This window comes from Cibotium barometz, chromosome 11, assembly GCF_041138505.1.
Source record: "Cibotium barometz isolate CiBa-2024 chromosome 11, ASM4113850v1, whole genome shotgun sequence".
Taxonomy (NCBI): Eukaryota; Viridiplantae; Streptophyta; class Polypodiopsida; order Cyatheales; family Cibotiaceae; genus Cibotium; species Cibotium barometz.
Genome location: NC_141056.1, coordinates 20,926,994 through 20,954,814, shown reverse-complemented (window position 1 = coordinate 20,954,814; position 27,821 = coordinate 20,926,994). Strand labels below are relative to the sequence as shown.

Sequence of the window (27,821 nt, the reverse complement as noted above, 5' to 3'; positions counted from 1 at the left end):
TACATCATTCTAATAAAGCAAATACACCATTCATGGTGGGGGCCCTACAGAGGGTAATTGGGACCCAATACTATGTCCTCTCCATCTCCCCCTTCTCTCTCTATTTTTTGCACATCTCCTTTCAGTTTGTGCGTTAATTTCCGTCATGAAAAGAGTGCTGATTTCTGAGTTTTGAAGTATCGATCCTTCTCCGAAGCTTCCGCATACTACAGAGGCATTAAAAATTAATCGGTGCACGAGGAACGTCAAGGGAATCAAAGATAAAAAGAAAAACACTGCTTTTTGGGGCTTAGTCAAAGAGTGGGCTCTATCCATTTTGGCTATTCAAGTGCATAATTTATACGGGTCTAAAATTTTGAGGAAAGATAAATTTAAGGATTGGGTAGTGATGTTGTATGGGGGTGTGAATGGAGGGTATAGTGGAGTTATGATTATTGTTAAAAGCAGTTTGAAACCTAACATCATAGCTAATCATCCTAATGGTAGAATTTCGGTTGTAGAAATACTTCTAGAAGGGGAGAGAGTTTGGGTAATAAATGCTTATGGGGCTCATAATCATAAAGTCAGAAGTTGGATGTGGGAATGGATAGTTAACCTAAATATTCAGGGTCATTGCATCCTTATGGGGTATTTTAACATGGTTGAGAAACATAGGGATAGGTGTGGGGGTAGAATTGTTTTGATGGGATAGTAGAAGATCAAGTGGGAGGGTCTGAGAGGGAGAATGGGTTTAAGGGATGGGTGGGATATGGGTGAATGGGGATCGGATCTTGGGCATACTTATTTTAGTCTTGAATATTTTGGGTCATCTTCAAGATTAGATAGGGTCTTTTTCAGTCAACAAGATGTGTGGGTTCCTCACACTCTCAAACTAAATGTGGATTCCAGTACTGCACTGTATGACCATATGCCTCTAAAATGGGGATAACACGTAATGGGTTGTGAAGAAGCTGAGTTAAACAAGTTTCCTACTAGGAAACTAAGGGTAAACAATTTATTACTCAAGGATGAACTATTTATTAGACAAACAGAAAACGCAATTGAGAGACTCAAGAGGAGGCACTATACAAGAATCATGGAAGATTTTTTCCAATGCAATGCAAGATATAATTAGAGGGGTTGGGAAATTGAGAGTTGAGGAAAAAAGACAGGAAAGAAGGAGATGGGGTGATCTTAAAGAAACTCTATAGAAAAAGACGGAGATTGGGAAATTTACTAATGAGGAGGCTACTTGGTATTTCAAATGTCAAGCTGGGTTGAGGAGTGAAGATGAGAAATGTAGTAGCAGGGAGGAAATTAGAAACAAGTGGAAAACCTTTAATAACAAAAGGAAGTCTGATGGGTATCTATTTAAGTTGACTGAGGGGAAGAGGGGTAAGGAGATTATGGGGAGGTTTTTGGATGAAAATGATTAAGAGATAGAGGGGATTAGGTTAAAGCCAAAAATATTAAGATATAGGACTGTTGGGATGCCCTTTTAAAGATGGGAAGAGAGAAATCACCTGGGTGGGATGGTTTATCTGTAGAATCCTTCATTGCCTTCTTCTGACCATCCTTAAAGGAATTTGTTTTGAAAATTTGTAGGACAAGCAAGTCAATTTTTTATTGGTTATTTTGACCCATGTGAGAAAAAAGATGGATATAGTTTTCATTTTTGAGTGTAGCGATGTCTTTTTGTAGGCAGCCAAAATGATGGACTAATACACCTTTTTTGTCCCCCTCATTTCAACCAGTTTCTAAATAAGTGGGAGTGTGCTGCTACATATTTCCACACATAGAGAAAAGTCAGTTGAAAGTGTGATCTAAGTACAAAGGCCATGGTGACCTCATTTATATCGAGCCGCTTTCATCAAACACTTTCTTTTGAAAATTTTAAAAAACATTGATGTTCATTTCTTTCACTTTTTATACATATTTTTTTTCTTTTGTGATGCATGTACCTCATGACGTGGACATACATTCAAACACAAAGATGACCTTCACAAATACAAGGGTCATATAAACAAATATGTGGTTCTTAATTAATCAATTTAAAAATTAAGTCTCTGTAAACCTATGCTCTTGTATGTTCACCAAACCCATAGGGAAGATGGGTCGTGTTAACACATATGACCATGCTTAGTATTGAAGATGTGTTAACATGACCATGCTTAGTATTGAAGATGTGTTAACATGACCGTGCTTAGTATTAAATTGTGATGTTCTCTTGCCATTGTGATTTTCTTTAAAGTTGTGTTTATGAGTTAGTAATATTGATCAAAGTTTGTGATTTTCTTCAAAGTTAATGTTGATCAAAGTTTGTGATTTTTTAATGAGTTGATCAAAGGTTAATATGCTTTGTGTCCAATTAAAAGACATATCGTAAATCCCCATTTGCAATCCGTGTCTTGCCTTTTAAAAAGGTACAAAATTCCAAAGTTGTAAATGTTTTTATTATCCATTGAGGCATTGAAACTTTCTAGCCATTTGTTTTAATGTTCCAAGAGAAAAGGCTTGAGTTGTATCATGGCCAATGAGTGCATGATGTCTACATGTGAAAGTTTGATTGCTAACACCATCTCCAACCCTCCCTTCTTGCTCATCAAGTGGCCAAGCCAAGTGGTGCATTTTTTAAATTTTTACATGTGGTCATATATACCAGCGTATCGACGTGCGAACATTTTAGTTTCGTGTGAATGGGTCCTTAGAATAGGCCCTTAGATGAGAGTGGAATCTCAAGACTCATGGTACCCAAGGTGGAAGAAGTTTGGCCTATGTTGAAGGCATCTAGGTTGGATAAACAAACACCCTTGCCCATTAGAGGGGCCCAACCCATTAATTACCTTGTCAAGGAATGCTTTTATGGGTCCCAAATTTTCATTCGCATTAATTAATTGATATGTTGAAGTATGTTTTTTTTAAGCTTAGGAAAGGATGGTGAATTAAATGGCTCGCATGCTTGACGTGTGTAGGGTGGAGGTGATGTTTTCGGTCGTCTCAGTCGGTGAGTCTTCTTTCTTATTCATTCGTCTTCTCTCTCTCTCTCTCTCTCTCTCTCTCTCTCTCTCTCTCTCTCTCTCTCTCTCTCTCTCTCTCTCTCTCTCTCTCTCTCTCTCTCTCTCTCTCTCTCTCTCTAAGTCAGTCGGTGCTTGACGTGTGTAAGGTGGAGGTTATGTTTTTGGTCGTCTCAGTCGGTGACTCTTTTTTCTTATTCATTCGTCTTCTCTCTCTCTCTCTCTCTCTCTCTCTCTCTCTCTCTCTCTCTCTCTCTCTCTCTCTCTCTCTCTCTCTCTCTCTCTAAGTCAGTCGGTGCCAAGAGAGGTTGCATGAGAGACTAGAGACGGAGAGAGGGAGGTCGACAGGTGGTTGAGGAGGGCTGGGCGGGCTGGACAGGTGGTCGAGGAGGGCTAGGTGGCTTGTGCCAGAAGAGGGAAGACCTCGACATAGGGTCTTCAGGCACTGAGGGTTAGCATTGTAAGGGTGGAAGGCGAGAGACGACCGGACCTTAGCGTAGGCTAAGGTGTTGAATAATTAATTGGGTGCGACAATAATTATTTACCAATAAGTGTATTTTTTGCATTGAGTGAAGTTAAAAAAAACCACTTGAATGTGCATGAGTCTTTACCTTGGGTAGCCTAACACCCTTGCACAAAAGCAAGCAAGGGTGTGAGGCCACGTCGAAGGGAAAAAAAACGCTAGAAAAGAAGTTGACACTAAAAAAAAATCACGCTTGTGAGGCCACATCTAAGGTAAAAAACATTGAAAAAAGGCCACATCTAAGATAAAAAACATTGAAAAAAACACTGATAATGCTAAACGACACTGAAAAAAAGCTGTCGCTAAAAAAAGCGCCACACACGTTAGAAAAAAATCCTTAAAAAGTGATAAATTCATCGCCACATCCAAGATTTGCGTGATGATGAATTTACCATAGCAGAAAAGTTTACTCAACACCTTGGGGAAGAGTTGCGTTACCTTTCTCTCCTCGATAATCTATAGGTGAAGTTTGATTGAACGATGGTGAGCCTTGAGCTCAACAAAAAGGACACCGTTGAGTTCCACAAAGCAATGGGGTACTTGAGAACGTGCAAGGTAGGGACGACTAAAGTGCCTACAATTATCCTAGATGAGGCCATGCTTTTCAATGCTGGCAAAGTGATGAGACTAGTCAGAAGGCAGTACTTAGCTTCCTTGATTTCTTTGTCAAGATCAACACCAAGCAAGACCATCTTGCAAATGTAATTATGGCGACTTCTGAGGCTACTACTTTGGGTACTGGTTGGAGGATCGCAATGGTGCATCCAAAGTTTCGAAGAAGACTATTGTGGTGACTTCACTGAAGAGGACACACGTGGCTTCTTGAATCTCAAGCTAGGGTACCATTGTTCAGATGCGATGTGGAAAGATGTCTACAAGATGTGTGGAGGAAGAGCTTATCTTTTGGAGAAAGTCGCTGCTTATAGTGATGTTGATGATTGGGCTGACTATTGAGGAGCTCAAAGGTAATGCAAATCAGGAGGTGTACAAGTGGATGGAGCCAGAGAATCTCTCTCTCAAGGATGCCCCTCTTGTTGGGATCGCAATGCCTACTTTTACAGATTATGAAGGCATTGTGTGAGTATCGATATAGGGTGATGACATGTGGCTTTGCCTTTTTGCAGCACCAAGATTGCATAAACACTCATTTGCTACAATTTGTTGCATTGTTAGGCCAAGTCCAAGCTAGCTGGAGATCTTAGGTGGTACAAGGGGAGCTAGCCTGTTGTGATGCCATTATCACGAGTCCATCTAGCTACCATGAAGGATTTGGTTGCCTGCTGGTCTAGTTAAAGTCGTGTTAGCTGCCACACTTGCAAGGCGCTTAGAAGTGATGGTGAGCATTTTGGTCCTTTATGTTGATTATATGTATATTTCTTTTCTTCTCGTCATGGACAGGGCTCGATAGAGGGAGGAACTGCACTGTCGATTTGAGGAGCTCTAAATTTCAGAATTTGAATCCGATGCACTTGCATGTCACCATCCCTTCTCACTGTGTTAGAGGTGTCCACACCAAGAGGCACGAGCTATCGCCATCCCTTTCCAACCACTACTGATGTGTACGACTGAGCACTCGCGCTTGTCACCATCAACTAATCTAGCCGTTGAAAAGGGTGAAAATCCATTGGTTGAGCTCTACCTCCCCCTAAGACTCACGAAAGTCGGCTTTGCCACGTGAGTTTGTGAGGAGGCAGCGCTTAGGTACGTATGTTCTATTTTTGGTCTATGTTCATTTAACATATGCAAAGGAGTAGGGAAAATTTTGCAAAGCCAGAACGCAAAATCTAAGATTGCAATGTATGCTCAGAAGGGGCATGGTTAGGATGCGCTAAACTGTTTTTGAACAGATGTGGCATGGGAGCCACTCTTCGAATGCAATGACCTTTGCTTGCATCAAGAAAGCTTGTGGTAGCATAAAGGCAGTTGACAAAGAGAAACAAATTCATGATAAGATTGCTAGACAAGGGTTGTTGGAAATGATATGGTGCTTGACAGGACTGCGCTTGATATATATGCCAAGTGTGGTGCTCTCGCCAAAGCACCACTCTTGGCGATGTACATATCTTGCAATCAGTGCACTCCAAGAGATGACATCTTGAGAATGAAGCTCCTCAAGCATGCCCTCTTTAGGCTTAGCTATTTGATCAAGCTGCCTCGATAGCCACTTGCAGGAGAAGCTTTGCCTACATCTTAATTTTGTTCCTGATTTGGATGTTTTTTTGCAAATTGCGGCTTTGGTCACGAGGTCGAAGATAACTCATGCACACCGACAACGGTTATAGCTCTACATTAATCAGCGATCGTGGAATATCACATGAGACTCGTCGCATCATCACTTTAGTATCGCAGGTTGACAAAGGTATTCCTATTTTTCTCTCTTTTATATTGGAACAAACTAATGGCCACTTTCAACACTGAAGGTGTATCTTTGGTCCACTTTTGATACTGCGAGTGTTATTTGGGAAACGCGGGAAGGGCACGTTTCCTCATGTTTATAAAATTTTGGGGAGGACTGTGCCAACTCCTCGCAATACTTAATGTATGGTTTTTTTTTACTCGCACAAACAAGCACAAAATTTGTATGACTTGAACAACAACATGCAACTCAAATTCAGATGTGCTAACCAATTTGAAATTATTGTTTTTGCGAGGTACTTCAAGATCTCGATCGATCATAAGCATAGTTGTGCACTTCATCAATAGCAGACGTGGCTCTAGCACCCTTTCCAAGTATGTTTACATATTCAAGTTCCTAGAGCATGCGGGAGGTGCTGAAGGCAGAAAAAATAACGAGTATATGAGGCCATAGATCCAACTTTGCCAAGGTTTATGGAGGTGCTTGCAAGAAATAAAAGCGTCGAAGTGCTGGCACAAGAAGGACACCTTCTTGGAGCATCTGTAGGATGTGTATCGATGTCAGGACTATGGTCCTACGGAAGTCGAACCCTAGCATAAGTTAATAGCTTTCGGAGTCTCGAGAGTATTATTAGTGCTAGCGGGGTTCAGGGGTTAATGGGCGTTAGGGTTTGGTCGATGTGTGTACATATCTAAGTTAGCACAGCTCTTAAGTAAGATGGGCGGCCGGGCTAGGAGGTGTGGACACAGGCCAAGGTTTTGGTATAAAACCCAACGAGAAACCCTAACTCGTCATTATATGGTTGGGAGGTGAACCGACTTCCACCCTCTCTTCTTCTCCACGCCTAGGCTATGGCGGCTTGAGGAAGGCGCAGCCGTAGCGGAGGCGTTACACTGGTATCAGAGCTAGCGGCGACCGGCGTGACCTGCACGAGAAAGAGCTCAACGCTGCAGCAAAAGAAACGAGCGCAGCTGTCGCCTGTACGGTGACCTACACGAGCGCAGCCGCAACATACCGCGCCTGCGTGAACAGTCCACAGCGAGCACCGCCGCCGCCTACCCGTCGTCCGTACGGCCACCTAAGGCGGCGACCAAGGCAAACCGGCAGTCCTCGAAGGCGATCGGTGAGCGATCGTTGGCGCGCCGTTGGCGAGCGCGCGAGAATTCTCCCTTACTTGAGTGGCACAAGGGGGAGGCTTCACCATCCAAGGAGTGGGGTTTTGAACCCACAACCTCAAGCTCCAAGGCAAGTGTGCTAGCCACTTCACCTTTTCACTTGTGTTGTTCTTCTCTTCAAAAGAGCTCTACTTATTCTTTCAAGGGAGGACACAAACTACAAGGAAAGTGACCTTTTCACCTTCAACTTTCCTTCTTTCAATTTGTGAGAGGAGTTTTCTATGCTCCAAGTTTGGAAGTTTTTGGTGGACGGATCTTCAACGACATGCTACATGCAACACACTTTTTTGCATGCATGTGTTGATTGACGACTCGAGTGGTGATTTCTTCTCGATTTCCGTGCATGCAAGAGGAATTCTTCTACGACGCTTCAATTAGAGTTTGCTTTTGAAGGTAATCCGTTCTCTATTTGTAAGCACGTGCATACCATGGCCTCAGCGGAACCGTCTCATGTTCACTTCGATTTTGAGAATGATATGCATGATGTTAGTGAGGCACACCCTTTGGGTGGTGGTGTGGGTGATTCGCGACAGGCCGTTGCGCCTGATCGGGATGACAACATGACCGATGCCGAAGGGGGTGCGAGTCCAATAGATGATTATGGTTTGGTAGACACGGTAGAGTTTGGGCGTCTCACTTCAAGGGTAGTTGCACTTGAGCGCACTATAACAAATGTCAATACCAATCTCACAAACATGAGCACGCTTTTTACTGAATTTATGGCACGTTTTGCTGGTGGATCGGCGGCAAGTGGAGGGCCTATTCCGATAGTTATGCCTCCTCTTGTTCCAAATCCTACAGTAGAATCTATTGCACCCTCTGCAACGCAGGAAGGGGCTATGTTGAAAAGCATGAAGCCGCTTGTGTTTAAGGGAGAGGAGCGCGATCGTAACAAGGATGCGGTCCATACATTTTTATACAAGTGGACGGACTTGCATCGCTTACGCCGCACTCCCGCTGCTGTTATGGTCAGTGAGACGAGTCTCACACTTGAAGGTAAAGCCTACAAGTGGTGGATGAGTCTACCTATTGAAACTCGCCCTAAGACTTGGGAGGAGTTTGCGGTAGCTTTTAAAAAGGAGTTCTTACCGCAAAACGAGAAAGATCGGAGTTGGACAGCCTGGGACAAGTGCAAGATGGAAGGTCTTACACTTAATCAGTATGTGTCCAAATACCGTGAAGTCATTCTCAAGCTAGATGGTTTGGACGACTTTCAAAAGGTTCATGGGTTTGTTAGAGGCCTTGATAAAGAATATCAGGCAAAGGTTAAAACCCAGTATCCTAAAACTTTGGAAGCGGCTATCCAAAGTGCCCTTATCTTTGATGACACCATGGATAAGAAGGGCATGGATAAACCGGCCAAATTCAATGGCTCGCAATTTAATGCTAATAAGCGTAAACTTGCCAGCAATTCTACTGAAAACACAAAGAAGTCTAAAGGGTCAAGTGGTCCGTTGTCTCCACAAGACTATGAACGGGCCAAGAAGGAGAAACTATGTTATCATTGCTTAGGTAGTGATCATGAGAAGAAAAATTGTCCACAGTTGCCTCGCAAGAATAAGGATAAGGTCAAGGAGAAGGCTGTACACATGGTGCAAACGCTTCCCTTGGATGCTGATCCTAAGTATTCTGCGGTAGAGGTTTCGCACACTGCCGAGATACATGAGTGTAATCTCACTGCATCTATGTGGTAAGAGACAGTTGGACCACATGATTTGGTCCATATGCATGGCTCCATTTATGGTCATCGAGTACGTATTCTCATTGACGATGGTGCCACGCACAATTTCTTGAACTATGCATTAGTTAAGAAATTAAAGTTGCCGGAGACAAAGAGTTCTCATCGTTATGTGGTGTCCACCATTCAGGGGGATGATCACGATGTGTGGGATACTCTAGTACGGCAAGTGCCTGTGTTTGTGCAAGAACATACTATGGTTCTTGACTTCCAAGTGATGAATATGTCTCATGCGGATGTCATCTTAGGACGGGAGTGGTTGTATGGGTTAGGGTCATCACTCAAAAGGAGTTATGAACATAATACGTTTACGTTTGAGGCCAATGGTAAGCATGTTTTACTTATTGGGGAACGTGATGTACCCCCAACACCACTCATATGTAATGCCGAACTCTCTTTTTTGGAGCATAGTAATCAAATAGAAGAAGTCTATTTTTGTTATTGTGTGTCTCAAACTAGTGGGTTTGATGTGCATGATGTTTCTTCTTCAAATGAATCTTCCTTAGCGATGCCTTCTTTCTCTTTACCTTCTTCTAAAATCTCTTTAAATAATCTTAAGCAACCAGTTAATGCTTTGTTTTTGCAACAACTGTTACAAGAATTTAAAGATATTTTTCCTAATGATTTACCAGAGGGTTTGCCACCCGAACGAGCTTTGCCTCATCGCATTGATGTCGTTCCGGGCACCAAACCAATTAGTAAGCCGTCGTACAGGCTTAGTGCGACTGAAGCAGCTGAGGTGGAACGTCAGCTTGCTGATTACCTTAGTAAGGGCTTCATTCGCCATAGTGCTTCACCATGGGCATCGCCCATTCTTTTGGTGAAGAAAAAGGATGGATCCATGCGCATGTGTGTGGATTATCGCGGTAACCATTAAGAACAAATACCCGCTACCTAAGATAGATGAGTTGTTTGATCAACTCAAAGGTGCGAAGTATTTTTCTAAAATTGATTTACGTTCAGGATATCATCAAGTGCGTATTAACGCTGATGATATAACCAAGACTGCGTTCCGGACTCGCTTTGGACACTATGAGTTTTTGGTTATGCCGTTTGGGCTTACTAATGCCCCGGCAACGTTTATGACGCTTATGGATAGCGTACTAAGGCCGTACTTAGGCAAATTTGTCATTGTCTTTCTTGATGACATTTTGGTCTATAGTTCGACTTTAGAAGAGCATTTGGAACACTTACGAAAAGTTTTTCAGTTACTACGCGAGAATGCACTTTACGCGAAAGAAAGTACGTGCGAATTTCTCAAGGATAGCATACAATACCTAGGTCATGTAATTTCTGCAGACGGAATTACTATGGATGCTAGTAAGGTTGATGCTATTATGCGATGGCCAACACCTCGAAGTAAGGAAGAACTTCAAATCTTCTTGGGAATGGCAGGATTTTATCGCAAATATGTGAACGGTTATGCAAAGATTGCCGCTCCCATGACTGATCAATTGAAAGGTGCGGCAATTACCTTTCAATGGCGTGAGGAGCAACAACGTAGCTTTGATAAGCTTAAAGTTGCTTTGGCTACAGCTCCCATCTTGGCAATTGTGGATCCTCAAAAACCATTTGTGATTGAAACGGATGCCAGTGCTAAGGCAGTGGGTGCGGTTCTCATTCAAGATGGTCATCCTGTTGCCTATGAGAGCAAGAAGCTCAATCGTGCTCAACAAAACTACTCAGCTTACGAGCGTGAGCTCTTTGCCATCATATATGCCTTACGAAAATGGCGACATTACTTATATGGTGCACAATTCGAGCTTGTTTTTGATCACGAAAGCATAAAGTGGTTTATGAACCAAACAGATTTGCAGGGTCGAAAGGCCAGATGGGCTGAGATCCTTCAAGAGTATGATTGCAAGCTACGCTATCGCAAAGGACGTTACAATATTGTAGCTGATGCTTTGAGTCGTATGCCGGAGATTAATTCGCTGCTATTCACAGAGTTGAAAAGCGAATTGTTAGAATCTTTACGAGGCAAATGCAAGCAGGATTCAACATACTCAAAGGTGTGGAATCATGTTCAAATGAGGGGTCCCTCTCACTCAAACAGTAGTGTTCCCAGTTCTTCCACACATGGTTCTTCTTTATCACAAGATGAACTACAGCGATGGAAAAACTTTTCCATCGATGATGGATACTTACTCCACAAGGGAAGAGTTTGTGTTCCATTGGACTTAGACACTAGGCGCCAAATTCTTTTTGAGTGTCATGATAGTCCAAGTGCAGGTCATGCGGGCATTCGCAAAACGTATGCTCTCGTAAGAAAGCATTTCTATTGGCCTGGACTTCACAAGGATGTTACTGACTATGTTCTGCAGTGTCAGAAGTGTCAAGTGAACAAAGCAGAACGTCTTAAAGCTGGCGGGTTACTGCATCCATTAGAGATTCCTGATGGAAAGTGGGAAAGTATCTCTATGGATTTTATAACGGGCTTGCCCACAACAAATCGTGGACATGATGCCATTTGGGTAATCGTGGATCGATTAACCAAGCTTTGTCGGTTTGTGCCTACTAAGAAAATAGTTACAACTCCAGAATTAGGACGCCTTTTCGTGGAGAATGTTTACCGACTTTACGGCTTACCGTCCAATATTGTCAGTGATCGCGATCGCAAGTTTAACAGCCATTTTTGGCGAGCAGTATTCAGTAAGCTGGGTACTATGTTGAATCTTAGTACAGCTGATCATCCGCAGACAGATGGTCAGACTGAACGGGTTAATCAAGTGCTGGAAGATATGCTTAGGGCATATGTCAGCAAAAAACAATCTGATTGGGAGTCTTATTTGCCTATTCTTGAGTTTGCTTACAATAGTGCAAAGCATGTCTCGACAGGCTTTAGCCCTTTCATGTTGATGTATGGTTTTCAGCCACGTTCACCAGTGTCGGTGGGACTGGCGAATGAGAAAATCAGTCAGGTTAAGGATTTTATCCAAGACCATATGGATATGTTGCGCCTTGCACGATTAAATGTTCGTCAAGCGCAAGATCGTTACAAGAAGTTTGCGGACCAGAAACGTAGGCCACTTCACTTTCAAGAAGGTGATTGGGTGTTTCTGAAGGTACCAGAAAACTCCACCAGTTTAAAAACGGGTCCCATACCAAAATTGTCGCCCCGATTTTGTGGACCGTTTAAGATACTCAAGAAGGTGGGCCCAGTAGCCTATAAACTTGAGTTACCAGCACATTCCAAGGTTCATCCCATCTTTCACGTAAGCCGTTTGAGGAAACGCCTTATGGGTCATGAAAGGCCGGTGGATGATTCTTTCTTGGTAGAATATGTGGAACCCCCAATACTGCCTCATGAACCAGAAAGAGTATTGGATTACCACATGTTACGTACTCGCCACCAAGTTCGGAAACAAGCTCTTATCAAGTGGAAGGACCGTCCAGAGGAAGGCTCCACTTGGGAAAACATTAGTGTGATGAGGAAACGTTTCCCCACTTTTGTTTTCTCGAGGACGAAAACTCTTTTCGAAGGGGGGAGTAATGTCAGGACTATGGTCCTACGGAAGTCGAACCCTAGCATAAGTTAATAGCTTTCGGAGTCTCGAGAGTATTATTAGTGCTAGCGGGGTTCAGGGGTTAATGGGCGTTAGGGTTTGTTTGATGTGTGTACATATCTAAGTTAGCACGGCTCTTAAGTAAGATGGGCGGCCGGGCTAGGAGGTGTGGACACAAGCCAGGGTTTTGGTATAAAACCCAACGAGAAACCCTAACTCGTCATTATATGGTTGGGAGGTGAACCGACTTCCACCCTCTCTTCTTCTCCACGCCTAGGCTATGGCGGCTTGAGGAAGACGCAGCCGTAGCGGAGGCGTTACAATCGAATTCTCAAGCTTTGGAGGGCGCCAGACTTCGGCAATGTAGAGCAGTGAAGGTATGGTGTCCACCTTCAACACTGAAGGTGTCGAAAGTGTTATTTTGGAAATGGAGGAAGGGCACGTTCCCCTATCTTTATTATTTTTTTGGGAGGAGGACTTTGCCAACTCCGCACCATACTTTATGTATGGTTTTTTTTTCCCTCACTCACACAAACAAGCACAAAAGTCCTATGACTTAACTGATGACATAGAACTCAAATTCAAATGTGGTAATGAATTTGTAACGTTTTGTCTTGCAAGGTACTTTGAGATCTCCGGGAAATATAAGCATAGACTTGAGGTTCATCAATTGTGGATCTCGCTCTAGCATCCTTTCCAGGTATGCTTTCAAATTCAAGTTCATTCTAGAGCTTCAAGATGACACATGCTCTTTTAAAGCATGTTGACAATGCACAAGAGTAAGCAATGAAGTGACCCAAGCATTCTAGTTGAAAGGATTGATAATTTTTTATTTAAGAGCATGTTGACAACGCACAAGAGTAAGCAATGAAGTGGATAAGCTACCCAAGCATTCTAGTTGAAAGGATTGATAATTTTTTATTTAGTGATAAAACTGGCAAATTATAAGAATTTAATTATCCAACCTTGTCTTTTTTGGAGCATGCTCCCACGGACTTGGACTTTCTCGACTCTCACCCATGAAATGTGGTCTCACTTGTGTTGGCCAGCCTTACCGTGTGTCTGACCTCTTGTGGGGAGTAGCTTGCCATGCATTAAATACACATATTCCAAAAAAAAGACACTGAAGTCGCCACTCCGATATTATATTATATATAAATTTTCCTGAAATCGCTTAGCTCTCAGCACGTGAGTGCCGCATAAAAAGCAAATTATTATGATATATTATAAAATGCTAAAGAGTGTAAAGTTGGTCTTTTTTTCATTTTTTCGTCTTCTGTTTCTAATATAAAAGCCGCCCTAAAAAATTTAAAAAAAAAGCTTCGAAGTGCATGCAGTGCCAGCGCGCACATGCAAGGCGGCCCACACTAGGCCGCCCACTTCTGATCAAATCTCATGGTTGAGGCTCATGCAAGGCTGCCCACACTAGGCCGCCCACTTGTAATCATCATGGTTGAGAATGAGCCTTTGACTTATGCAAAATTATGGCAATACTCATGGCGCAGGCTTGATTTTTGATGGGCATCCTTGCCCTTCAAGTTCGGTGAAATATAGTAAAATTTTTTAGTATAATTTTTTACATACATTTTAAAATTTATAAATATTTTATAGCCAAAATCTCAAAAACGGGCATGACACCACCCATTAAAAAGGCGAGTATGCATGGATTGTATTGGGGTTGGTTAAGGGAGAATAAAGCATTAATGATGGGTTCGTTAAGGGAGAATGTTAAGAATGCAGAGGTCCAATTCTTGCCCACCACACCTGCTAGTTGCAAAGCCTACATAAGAAGTCCTAGCCCCTGGGTGTTCAATCCCTGCTCACCATAATGCTCGAAAAAAAACATACTTTTTAACCAATCAAAATAAGGACAACTCTTTAATCTATCTGCTTTTTGTTGCAAAATCTCTACAATATACCGGTTTTATAACTAAAATATATGAGAAATCATTCCTTAAATTAAGGGCTACTTAAAATCTTAGTCAATTTTTCTTAATTCTGACCGATTAAAATACACTAGAATGTTGTTTATTCCGAGCTCCCGTTTACTTCAAGCTTTGCACCACACCCACTAGATGCAAAACATATATATGACATTTCTTTCTAAGTGCAAAACCTATATTACATTTCTTTAATTACCCTCTCCTCCACTAATGCAACACTTTCCTCCGATAGTGCAATACTTACATGCTCAACACATTTTTAAAAAAACTAGGACTTAAAACCCAAACCCTAAGTAAGTAGATATAAGGGTTGACTTGATCACTCTTGCAAGCCAGAAATTGGTTTACCACTTTATGTTCACTCTCCATTGCCATATAGCCTTGCCTTTTGTGTATAAGGATTCAATTCAAGCCAAAGTTATCCTTTAAATAAATCGTCCTAATTATAAACTCTATGCTAAAGCTAATGGAGGTGGAAAAGAATTTTTTTTGGAACAATAATAATTATTTATATATATAAGCAGAAAAGGCCCAAATACACTACATGACAAAAGACTATTCACAGTGATGCTCCTACAGTCCCCTACACTTCACATTTTACTTCATTTAAAAGTTTACACAACAAATTCCATCTCTCCTCCTCTAACAAGAAGCTGGAGTGCTCCCAAGAGACCTGGTAACCAAGAATAATGCAGGCTTCCCATCATAGCTTCTGTGCGGGACTGTTTTTCCAGCTTTCCCCCTTTCTTTGACCTTATCTTCACTTTGGGTCTGGTGCCCACAGGATTCTCTATAAAAGCAACAAAAGTATGGTCCACCTATTTCTCCTTAAGGTACCACCTTTTAGTTCTAGGTCCAAACCTGGGTAGTCTTCTTTTCAAATCTTCATACCTTCTAACCTACAGCAGTAAACCAGAGGTTAGGAACCTTCTCCTAGTATGTTTGAAGCCACAAGGCAGAAACCATACCATATGAATCCTAAATATGCAGCAATTGTAAAGGAGGAAATTGATAAACTCATTGCTGTGAACTTCATCTATAAGATAGAACACATGGATTAGTTATCACCAATCGTTATAGTGCCAAAGAAGAATGAGAAACTTAGGGTCTATGTAGATCTCAAAAAGGTCCATGCAGCTACTAGGAAGAACCATTACCTACTGCCTTATACAGAACACATTTTGGAAAGAGTAGCTGGTGAAGAAGCTTATAGCATCTTAGACGGATTTTCAGGTGTTACAATCAGGTGTTTATAGCACCCGAAGACCAGCATAAAACAGCCTTCAACACAATGTGGGAGACTTTTGCTTACGAAGTTATGCCTTTCGGTCTCACCAATGTCCCAGCAATGTTTCAACGGTTAATGTACACAACCTTCAAAGACTACTTGTTGCAAAAGTGGTTGGAGGTATTCATTGATGATCTATGTGCACAACCTTCAAAGACTACCTGTTGTTGCAAAAGTGGTTGGAGATATTCATTGATGATCTATGTGCACACTCCTGATGGTCAGACCATTTGGATTGCTTAAAAAAAGTGTTTAAGAGATGTCAATTGTATCGTATATCCTTAAACCCTTTAAAATGCCAATTTGGGTCAAACACGGTGTGATCTTGGGACACACTGTCTTTAAGAATGGTATCTCCACTAACAAAGGCAAAGTCAAATTGATCTTGGAACTGCCCCACCCACTAATTACAAAGGTGTACAGAGGTTTATGGGCCACGTTGGGTACTATCAATGCTTTATAGTATTTTATGCTGAAATTGCCAGACCATTATATAGGCTACTCATTGTCTTTGAATGGACAGAAGAATGCCGCTAAGGGCTGAGCTGCAAGGAAGAGAAGCACAAGAAGCGATACGAGGGTAAGAGCTTCATCTACTCTTCCCTATTTGTGTTGGCGACTACACCCTTGTCGAGAGCTCTACGGGAGGCACCGGCAAACGATCTCTGATTGAGGAACTTTCTTCGCACGAGTAAAGCTATAGGGCAACTATACTGTACTATTGGACAATAATTTTTTGGGCCGAAAACGTATCTCGGGCACGTTACGACCTTCGTTTTTCAGAAAGCAGGCGATTTCAAGCACTGCGGGTAAGTCATCGATTCTCTGCAGAACTCTATTTTAAGAACTGTAGGAAGACAGATTGGTTGTGCAGACATTGTGTGTGCTGCAAGGAGGTCAACAGTTGCCATTGGGTGTATGTATGCACATTGAGGTCATTGGTTGTGACATTTGAGTGTAGTACAGTACCGCTGTAAAAAATACAGCAGTTCGTGCAGGACAAACGAGAGTGCTGTTTCTGGTAAATTTGTGTGTCTGGCAAGATGTCAAATGATGGCATAAACCAAATATTTGCTGAGAAGCTTGATAAGAACAACTTCCATGCTTGGAGGTTCAAGAGGCTGACAAATTTCCTGATGGGAAAGGGTTACTGGGACTATATAGAAGGTGAGCATGAAGAGGCACCGGAGATCCCAGAGATCAATCCGACTACTGTAGATGTGAAAGAGTTCAAGGACTGGAACCAAGGAGCCAGAAAAGTTATGTATTGGCTCTCTATCAGTATATAGGACACCATGATTATACAGGATGCCAAGTCCCCCAAGGAGGCGTGGGACACCTTGGTAAAACTCTATGAAACGAATACCAAGGTACGAAAGATACAGTTGAAGAATGAACTTCATACTATGGAGAAAAAGAGCATGTCTGTGAATGACTATGCATTGAAGATCAAGGGTATTGTGGAATCCCTTGCATCTATTAGCGTTTCAGTATGATAAGGTGGAAGTCTGTCTACGTGGTCTCGGACCACAATACAAGGCATTCAAGACGTCTATTCAGACTCGAGAAAACATTCCCAATTTCACAGATTTGGTGTCTATGTTGATTATAGAAGAGAAGAGCTTGGGTGAAGATCAATATGGAGGGGGAGAGTACTTCTCCAATGAATTCTCTGAATTTTTGAAGAAGAATGGTATTCGGAGACAGTTTACATGCAGATACACTCCGCAGCAAAATGGAGTTGCTGAGCAAAAAAATAGGCACATTGCTGAGATTGCGCGAGCATTGATGGGAGAGAAGAATATGTCGCATAGCTATTGGGCTTAGGCTGTTTCTACAGCAGTTTACATCATGAACAGGACTCCAACTGCAACCATACATGATGTAACTCCAGAGGAGAGGTTTACTGGCAGAAAACCTGATTTGTCTCATCTGAAAGTCTTTGGATGCATTGCATATGTGCACGTGCCAGATGAGCTGAGAATTAAGCTGGATCCAAAAGCTGAAAAATGTGTGTTTATTGGGTATTCCCTTGAGCAAAAGGGATACGGGTGTTATAACCCTGCTACACGTGAGTTGAGGGTAAGCAGGGATGTTATTTTTGATGAGATGAGCAGCTGGTATACTGCTAAAAAAGAAGCTGTTGGGGCTGATGTGAGTGGAAATGTGGTTGCACAGAATGCAAGTTAGCAATCACAGTCTTTGAGTGGACCAGGAGAGTCCTCATCTAGTGGTTCAATTCATAGACCATGGAGTGGCAGGCTGCATCATAATACCAGTCCTGCAAATGTGGTTAGTACATCACATAAAGGCAAAGAGAAAGTGGGTGAGCCCCTTAGTATGCCTGACATTTCTGCAGGGCATTCTCATGTTGATGGAGAGTCTAGTGGCTCAGAGATGAACCTTGATGAGGATCTTGGGATACCGTCTATGAGAACACCTGGTGTAAAGAAGGCTATGGAAGCCATGAATGCAAAGCTGCGAAGATCTGGGAGAGTGAAGAATCATGTGCAGAGGTTTACCTATGATGGTTATGTGGCACATCACTATGCATACATGGCAAAAGTTGTATAGGTTGTAGAGCCCACATGCATTGATGAGGCTGTTGGAAATGTGTGTTGGGAGAAAGCTATGGATGAGGAGACGGATGCACTATATGGAAATGAGACTTGGGATTTAGTGCCATTGCCTGAAGGCAAGAAAGCCATTGGATGCAAGTGGGTGTACAAAGTAAAACATAGCAGTGATGGAAGCATAAGCAGGTACAAGGCTAGATTGGTAGCCAAAGGATATGCGCAGACATATGGCATTAATTATGAGGAAACTTTTAGCCTAGTTGCCAAGATGGCAACAGTGAGAGTTGTGATAGCAGTGGCTGCATCAAAGCAATGGTCTTTATATCATATGGCAACAGTGAGAGTTGTGATAGCAGTGGCTACATCAAAGCAATGGTCTTTATATCATATGGATGTAAAGAATGCATTCTTGCATGGGGATTTGCAGGAAGAGGTGTATATGTTGCAGCCACCTGGTTATAAGGATGTGAGTCACCCCGAGCATGTTTGCAGGTTGAAGAAAGCCTTGTATGGCTTAAAACAAGCACCAAGAGTATAATCTGACAAGATTTTTGAATATCTTGTCACTATTGGCTTTCATGTAGCCAATGCAAATTTCTCGCTGTATGCAGGTTCCTCGGAAGTCGCATTTGGATGCATTGAGACGCATACTGAGGTATGTGAGGTCCACTTTGCATTGTGGACTATTTTATGAAGCTGGGACAGAGATATGTGTACATTGGTACACAGATGCTGATTGAGCTGGTAGTATCTCAGATAGAAGATCTCCTAGTGGCTCATGTTTTCTTTGGGGAGTGCTGCTGTGACTTGGAGGAGCAGCAACGAAGCAGGCTACGGTTGCTCTATCCAATACAGAGGCCGAGTACAGAGGTGCTGCTATGTGAGGTAGCTTGGTTGAGAAAGCTACTTGCATATTTGGGTCTATCAGTGGGATAGACAAGTTGTCATTTTCTATGACAACATTATCAGTATACAGTTGGCCAGGAACCCAGTTTTTCATGCTCGCACGAAGCATATAGAGGTCCACTACCATTTTGTCAGAGAGAAGGTTTTGGCAGGAGACATTGACCTTGTTTATGTCAGCATACAGGATCAAGTCGCTGACATCTTCACCAAAGCATTGGGTACAGAGAAGCTCCCCAGATTCAGAGCTTCGCTTGGTGTACATGAGATGGAGTTGAGCTCGAGGAAGAGTGTTGAGATATCGAGCTCATCTAGTGAGGCGGTGGACACTGATGACTCGCCTGGGGGATAGGCCCCACACTTACACCACTGGCATGGTTGGTGAGATCATGGGTGATATGTGGCCCAGTGGGATGACAGGCTGTGTGACAGCCATTCTAGAGATTGGCATAGTTATAGCGCCAGCTCATTTAGTTGGGTTCACACTATAGAGAACCCTAGTATGTATTTGGTTGAGTACCTTTTCATATTGTGTGTACTCTTATCTTTGTATATGGTGTGCTGAGTGTTGAGTGAAGAAGAAGAAGACTTTTAGCCTCTCACCTTGTGTGTTCTCTTTTAGGGTTTTGTGAGTGTGTGTGTGCTTGCAAGAGCTCAAGCTCTCTTCTTCCCTGCATCTTTTCATGCACCACCTCACATCCCCATCTATGCATATCAAAGTCATTTTCTTCTGTTAGGCTAATAATTCTGGATTTTTGTATCTTGCACTTAGAGCCACATGCATTAGCAAATTCTTGTACTAGATCTAAAGCCAACATTTTTATTCTCAGCTTTTAGAAAGAGCAAAGAGTCATCAAAACATTGTATAATCAATTGATCACTATATTTCAGTTTTAGACCAATGATTCTCCTAGTTGTGCAAGCATTCTCAAGTGACTCCACCAGAGGGTGAGAAGCAATGGCAAATAAGAGAGGGGCCAGAGGACAGTCTTGTCTAACAAATCTGTTAATCTCAAACCCTCCTACAATTCTTCCATTTAATAGCACATTAGAAACTCCACCCCAGGACAAAGTGTAAATACAGGTTGCCTTTTTTGTCCCAAACCCAAGTTTTTCCATGATTTTTGCAACAAAGGAACAATGCACTCTACCAAGTTGTCGCATAATGCATTTTTCTAAGGCTTTTTCTAAGTCAAGTTGTAGCATAATGCATTTTTGTTGAGTGTTAATAGCCACATCTCTTCCTAGCAAGGCAGCAAAGATGTTGTCATAAATTGACCTGCCCTTAATAAAGCCATATTGTTTTTTGGATACTCTTCTTGCAAGATAGGGGTAATTTTGAGGAAAATCACTTTAGCCAAGATTTTGTAGATCACAGTTTGCAAGGTGATAGGTCTCCAGTGACCAAACCTATTACAAGTAGTTTGTTTTGGAATCAGTTTCACCAACCCTTCTTTAAAATCCATGTGCATATTACCGGTGTTGAAAGCTTTCCTACAGATTTCTCCCACAATATCTTTTAAGGAAGGCCAAAAGGCCATCCCATCCCGGAGCTTTGTCTCTCCCCAACTTCACGCGACTCCACAAATGTTTCGAATTGCAAAGAGTTCAAAAGTAGTCTTTCATGACCAGGATCCCACCGAGCCAATAGTAGAACTTCATGCCAAGAAAGGAGAATATGCGATAAAATGTGAGATGAGCGAATACGGACAGGATGAGCCGCATTCACAATGTCCCACCATGAAGCCTGCACACGCGTCCGTCCATGTGACAATCCCTCCAACTCAATCAAGTCACGAGCCATGAATACCCAAGGCTGCTCCTGCAAACACATATCCTGAAAAAGCGCCCACCTACACGCCACCATATGCAAGCGGACATCCAGTACAGCAGCTCCACCCATTCTTTTGGGCGTCGTAATGTGATTCCAAGCTATCCATGTTTGACCCATAATATTTCCTTGCCTCTTCCACAGCATAAACCAAATGGGAGCAACCAAATGGAGAAGAGATTTGTGCGTCCAAGGTAGCAAAGGCAAAAAATAAGAAATCATGCTAAGCATAATAACCTGAGCTACCTTAACCCTCATGTGCATAGGCCACCCTTGAGCTTTCCAATACATAAATTTATCCGAGATCCGAGCAGAAATCCAAGCAAGAAGCGCTTGGGGGTCCACATCCACACCCACCGAATACCCAAGATGACAAACAATGTCTCCTGTATGCACCACATGGCCTTGCCACCCTAATGCCTCAAGATCAAATTCCATGCATACAATGAGGGGGTTGATTTTGTTGAATTTATTTTCAACCCAGAAGCCAATGCAAAATTATTCCAAGCTTCCATTGCTCGATCTATATTGGCTTTTTCGGCCCTGAGAAACATAAAAGTGTCATCCGCAAGGGCTTGAGCAACCAATTGCTTGCCATGAGGGAGATGCAAACCAACCACTTCACCATGCGATGCCATAGCATCTAGGCGAGATAACATAGGATGAGTGGCAATGGCAAAGAAAAGAGGGCTAAGAGGACAGCCCTGTCGAAGAGAACGGGTGAGAGAAATACCATCCGCGGAAAGTCCTCCATTGAGCATAATCCGCGTGATAGAGCCAGAGCCAAGTAAATGCACCAAATTAGCCATTTTGGGACCAAAGCCCATGGCTGTCATTAACTGAGAAAGGAAAGACTAGGTGACATGATCAAAAGCTTTTTCAAGATCCAGCTACACCATCACAATCTCTTGCTTCTTTGCCTTGGCATAATCCACTCCAATTTGAACATTAAGAATATTATGCAAAATATTCCTGCCACGCACAAATCCATATTGATATGGATGAATAAGAGTAGGAAGCACCTTCTGCAAAGCAATTGGCAAAAATCTTTGTAAAGATTTTATACATAATACCCATAAGTAAGATCAGGCGCCATTGAGCCAAAGAAGTAGGCGAAGGGACTTTGGGCAACAAACGAAGTATGCCCAACTTCCAATCGGTAGGCATATATCCCTCATCCCAAACTTCCAATCGGTAGGCATATATGCCCAACTTCCAATCGGTAGGCATATATCCCTCATCCCAAACCCTTTGACAAATAAGCATCAAAGGCTCTACAAGCTGATCAGTATATTTTCGGAAAAACTCATTTGTCAAACCATCCCAACCAGGGCTCTTTCCCATGGGAAGTTTGGAGAGAACAGCTTCCACTTCCCCTTGAGTAACAGGAGCATCAAGCTAAACCGCCACATCAGGGTCAACTTGATATCGTACTTCAGCAAACAATGACCCCTTGCAGCCAAGACAGCCGGCGAGACATCCTCTCGAGGGGCAAGCAAATCTTCATAAAACCTGATGCAATGCAGAATAACCTCAGAAGGTTGAGTAACAAGGTTGCCTTGGGCATCCATCAGCCTAACAATATTCTCATGCATATGTTTTTGATGCAACTTATCATAAAAGCGATGAGATTGACAGTTAGCATCCCGCAAAGCATCAAGACGTGCAAGTAGTTTAAAGCGAATATATTGTGCTTCCTGCACCCTAGATAGCTCCTTTTTCAGCCATTCTATGGCATCCACAACTTCAGCATCCATAGAGTCAGTAAACATGAACGCCTGTGCAAGCCCTTTAAAAGCGACTCAAGAAGAGCCACATGCTATTTTTGTATAGAGGCATTAGCAAGACCATAATGCCGCGCTAATTTCCGAGTGTTGGTAAGGAACACTGGCCAAGCATGATAATCAGCCATGGACACTCTTGTGGAGAAATGTCCTATCAACTGACGCATATAAACATCAAAAACTTCATGCTCCAAAAAAGTGTGATTTAAGCGCAAAGGCAAGCGTCCCAACAAGCCTTTATATGCATCTACAGGATGATAGACCATTTCAAACACAAGCGGCCAATGATCCGAGAAAACTTGTTTGCAATAAGAACCTCTGGCAAAAAGAGATCTTGATGTAAAATATACATCCTATCCAATCTAGCATAAGTACCCCAAAACTGTTGTGAGGCATAAGTGTAACCCCTTTCATCTGGATGCAACCAAGACCACATGTCTTGTTTTAGCGCCTTTCATCTGGATGCAACCAAGACCACATGTCTTGTTTTGCTCTGCAAAAGCTTCTCATGCCATTCTCTCCGGGCCATCCATTACAGAATGAGGCGACGTGGCTTGCTCCCTGGAGACACACATATTAAAGTCTCCCATCACAAAGCCAGGATGAGAGATTGAAAGAGCACACAAGTCATTCCACAGCAAACGGCGTGCACGAGCATTATTTGGAGCATACACCCCTAACAACCATAAAGGCGTATCATCCCAAACAATCTGTATCACTAGAAATCTTCCATGAACATCTTGAATCACAAGAGAAGGCTGAAACTGCGAACGAACAGCAAACATAACACCTGACTGCGAAGCAGGATGTCCGCTATAGAAAACATGAAACCCCTTATATACATAGGCTTTGCCAGCCAACTTATGCTGCTTATGTTCAACTGCACACAAACATCCCAACCATGACAAAAAGTTGTACGCCAAAGTCTGAACTGCTTTTGGCGCTAAGAAATACCCTTTACATTCCATTGTACAATTTTCATAAGCCTTCCCAGAAAAGGAATCAACAAGGCCATGTACTAGGCCCAGGACAATCTGCCAAATCACGAACCTTTTGAAGCATTGCATTTTTAGACATGGTATTTGTGATCTCAGACTGCCCTTGGAGTTCCCGAGCACGTGGCGAAGGGTAATGACCATCCCATGGCAAGATGACCTTACCCTTCGAACCAAACACAAGAGGCAATTGTTGTTGTGCTTCTTTTGTTAGGCGACTTCTAATAGGATAGTGTTCTACTCTATCCACCCCAAGAGCCCCTATACCCTGAGAAAATTGGCCTCCTGGCCTCTCAATCATGGTCTGTTGCTGGGCACCTAAACCCAAAGGGCGACGAGCATATGTATGTAAGGGCCCCTGATGAGTACGCAAAGGCCCCCGCCAAACAGCATCTGAGAAATCCCCCCGCGGGGCAACAAATCGTGTCTTTTTACCACGTACTTCCACCCATGGCTGCTCAACCTCATTCTGAACATCCACATGTACATCCATGTGCTGGGCATCATGTAAAGGAGCATCATGCTCATCTTCCACGGCAACGATATCCTTGGTAGCAACAACTTGTTCTTTCTTAGGACATTCGGAGACAAAGTGGCCCATCTCACCAGATTTGAAACAGTGGCCAGCAAATGTATCCCACCTCAATTCATACATTAAAGGTTGCAGCCCAATCATATTGACACGCAAATGTGTCGGCCTAGGTCTCCCAGTATCCCACAACATGCATAGACGATTTCGGTTTCTAGATGTCATTCGAGGCACCACCAAGACATCACCGATACCTCGCATGAGACCTAGTAAAACACGCCAAAACATTGGTGGGAATTGTTTCACTTCAACCCAAACTGGGCAAGCCTGGTGCAACATATCTTGGTACTCTGCCATAAGCTTCCACATAACCACATGAACCAACTGCCCATCCAAAAAGAGTGGCACCTGCTCCAAGACTACCCTGCGGGCTTCCGAAGTGCGAAAAAGTATTTCATAAAAGCCTCTCGGACCATCATAAATCTCCTCAAGTGCCTCAAGCGACACCAAGCGGCCCAACCATGCTCTAAGATGAGGCAACAACGGAATACGCCCAGTAAAGAAGAAGATAGCAGCACGATCATGAAAATCTGCTAGCTGTTGTAGCAACAAAGGAGTCTCCATGCATTTATCAGCCACACCACCATTATCTACTGCAGCCATTTGCACGCTATTTGCCTTCACATATTCTTGCAGAAGCTCACCAGTGATCTGCAGCAAACGTGCAAACTCCGGAGAAGGTACTTGAGAACTTTCCTCTGCATTTTCTCCAACATTCACCGGAGTGTAGCTTGCATCAACAAGCCTTTGACATTTTTGTTGCTCCGAGGCATCCAAAGCATAACCCACATCCTTCTCGATCGTCTCCTCAATAAGATCCATGTTAAGGCTATTGGCAGCCATGCCACCAACAGCAGCAGCCGGGTCATCCAAATCCATGTACAAAAGCAAAGAAAACCCAGTCTCTCTCTCTCTCTCTCTCTCTCTCTCTCTCTCTCTCTCTCTCTCTCTCTCTCTCTCTCTCTCTCTCTCTCTCTCTCTCTGTGCTGCAAGGAAAACCCTAAAACAGTAGCTTTGTTGTAGGCAAAACCCTAAAATAGCAGTTGTAAACCCCAGACAGCAACAAAACCTCTGTTTGAAACCCTAAAAAAAGTTGTTTTACTGTAGGAAAAACCCTAAAAAAGCACATGTAAACCCTAAAACAGCAGCAAAATTTCTGATTGAAACCCTAAAATAGCATCTTTGTTGCAAACGAAAACCTAAAACAGCAGCTATGTTGCAGACAAAACCCTAAAACAGCAATTCTGTTTACAGACAAAACCCTAAAACAGCAGCTGTGTTGCAGACGAAACCCTAAAACATGTACAAGAAACCAAGATTCGCCATTGCCATGCTCCTCGTCTCTCTCTCTCTCTCTCTCTCTCTCTCTCTCTCTCTCTCTCTCTCTCTCTCTCTCTCTCTCTCTCTCTCTCTCTCTCTCTCTCTCTCTCTCTCTCTCTCTCTCTCTCTCTCTCTCACACACACACACACACAGTCGAGCGGCGTAAGCCCATGCGTACATCCCCACACATGTATGCATGTTTGTGAGGAACCTGTCGTGTTCCTTCTTCCACTTCTTCTAAGAACTTGAAAGGTCTTTCCCAACATATTTTATTCAGGATTTGTGATCATTGGCCTAACATACAATTAGGCTTAACAGTTGCCTCATGAATATCTGTTTTTGTTGGGTGTTCAGGTGGGTTCTGCGTCAGATGAGAGAATGTTAAGCTTGTTGGATTCTGCTCTTCAAGCAGACAACATTAACACAGTCCGAAGGGCAAGAGAGCTGGTAGATTCGGGTGTAGAGCCACTCTCTTTGATGTCACGTCTGGCCACTCTAATTACCGACATTCTAGTGGGCAACATCAAGTTCACAAACAAACAAAGAAAAGGGTTTTTCTGGAAGCAAGTCCGTAAGTACCCTTGCCCCACAATCTATTATGGCATAATATGCAGCTAGATTGATCTCTATCTACTCTTGTTTAGTATGTTACTGCCATATTAATTATAGTCTCACTGTATTTGGGCCAGTATCTGTACAAAAGTTGGAGCAGCTGCGCATGGCAATGAGGACCCTGTCAGAGGCCGAGAAGCAGCCAGGCCGGAAATTTGACTCCCAATTTGGGCTTCAAGAGCCAATTTGGGTGTCAAAATATGCCTATAGATTAACGAAAAGGTGTCAAAGTGAAATCTTTAAATAGAAGCTAAGGTGTCAAATGACACCCTATTTTTGACCCTTAGGGGTCAAGGGTATATAACATATACATATATATAATAATCACATAAACTTAGGGAGTATTGCAAGACTTCTTGGAAACTTAGCCAATAACATGGATAAAACATGTCAAGCCTTGCAAAAACCCTTGCAAAAACCATTCAAAAATTGCAAGGGTTATATTGAGGCTTATAACAAGGTTTACGCAAAGACTATTACCATGGATATTGCAAGGATTATTGTAGCTCTTAGGAATGGCAAGGATTTTTTTAGACAAAAAAACATTTATTTGAATTCTGTTTCATCTTATTATGCAAATCAAACTAGTTTTATTCTATTTTAGACTTCATGATTATCAAATATTAAATAGTGCTAGTGAAGTTGAGAAAAAGGCAAAATAAAAGATTAAGCCACGTTTAAAAAATTGATCTTAACTTTATGGATTTCTCTTTTTAGTATAGGTTGATGATCATAAAGGTATTCAATGGCTTCGTCTTAAATTTCCACATTCATACTATGGAAGATGGATGACTTGATTCATGTTGATGCCCTCATCATCCATAGTTGGAAATGGTTGGCAATGGCCCATTTGGCATGTCCTCTCATTAGCATGTCCTCAAGCTCCTTTAGAGACATGAAAAACATACCACCAACTTGGATCATTTTATGTGATAAGGATGAAATAAAGTCTAATGTATACACATTGTGAATATCATCATATGCTATTTGTGTGTTTATTATTAGTTGTGCATACCATCATTATATGAATACCATCCTATGCTAAATGTTTATTAGGTGTGCATGCCCATATGTGTGTGTGTGTGTGTGTGTGTGTGTGTGAGACCATACCTATACTATGGTCATCCATTAAGATGACAAAGAAAGAGAACCTTTGGTAGAGGTACATGCATGCATGGGTGTGCATACGCGAGCACTAGCACTTATGTGCACTTAGTGTAAAATAAAAAAAAACCATTATCTCCACAAGGGAGAAGAATACATTGCTTATTTTAAGGATCTACATATAGAGGAAAGGCCCAAACATGTTGGGCGGCCATTACAGTTGGGCGGACACAAACAAGCCGGAATCGACCGGTTTAGGGTTCACAACCTTCCAATAATCCTGCACTGGGGAGAAAGCAGCGAGGTGAGCCGTGATTGTCCTAAAACAGCAGGTATCGCGCGCCGCTCTTGAACTCAAGGGAGCCGAGGCCTGAAAGCAGAAGAGAACATATGCATGCTTTTCAAGCAATATAGAAGATCTGCGGGAGCAAAAAAAAGAAAAGAAAAGGCAGCACCGCCTGCACGTCCAGAGCAGGTCTAGCGGGTACGTGGAGTCTGCAGCACCGCCTGCACTGCAGCCTGCACAGTGCAGGACCGCGGGTTCTCACATTGGCCTATTTGGCATTTGAATTTTGAGGTGTGAA

The 27,821-nt window shown here is 42.6% G+C and overlaps 1 protein-coding gene and 1 pseudogene across 1 annotated transcript in view; both read left to right on the top strand.

The window, feature by feature from the left end:
- The window catches only part of LOC147633888 (uncharacterized), a 43,640-nt gene extending 17,554 nt beyond the window's left edge, over nt 1–26,086 (top strand). Inside the window, exon 4 of the mRNA XM_086805601.1 lies at nt 25,876–26,086. The gene's annotated coding sequence lies outside the window, so the exon portion shown is untranslated. The remainder of the gene's footprint in view (nt 1–25,875) is intronic.
- On the top strand, nt 2,926–4,809 carry LOC147633889 (uncharacterized; annotated as a pseudogene).
- Nucleotides 26,087–27,821: the final 1,735 nt, after the last annotated feature.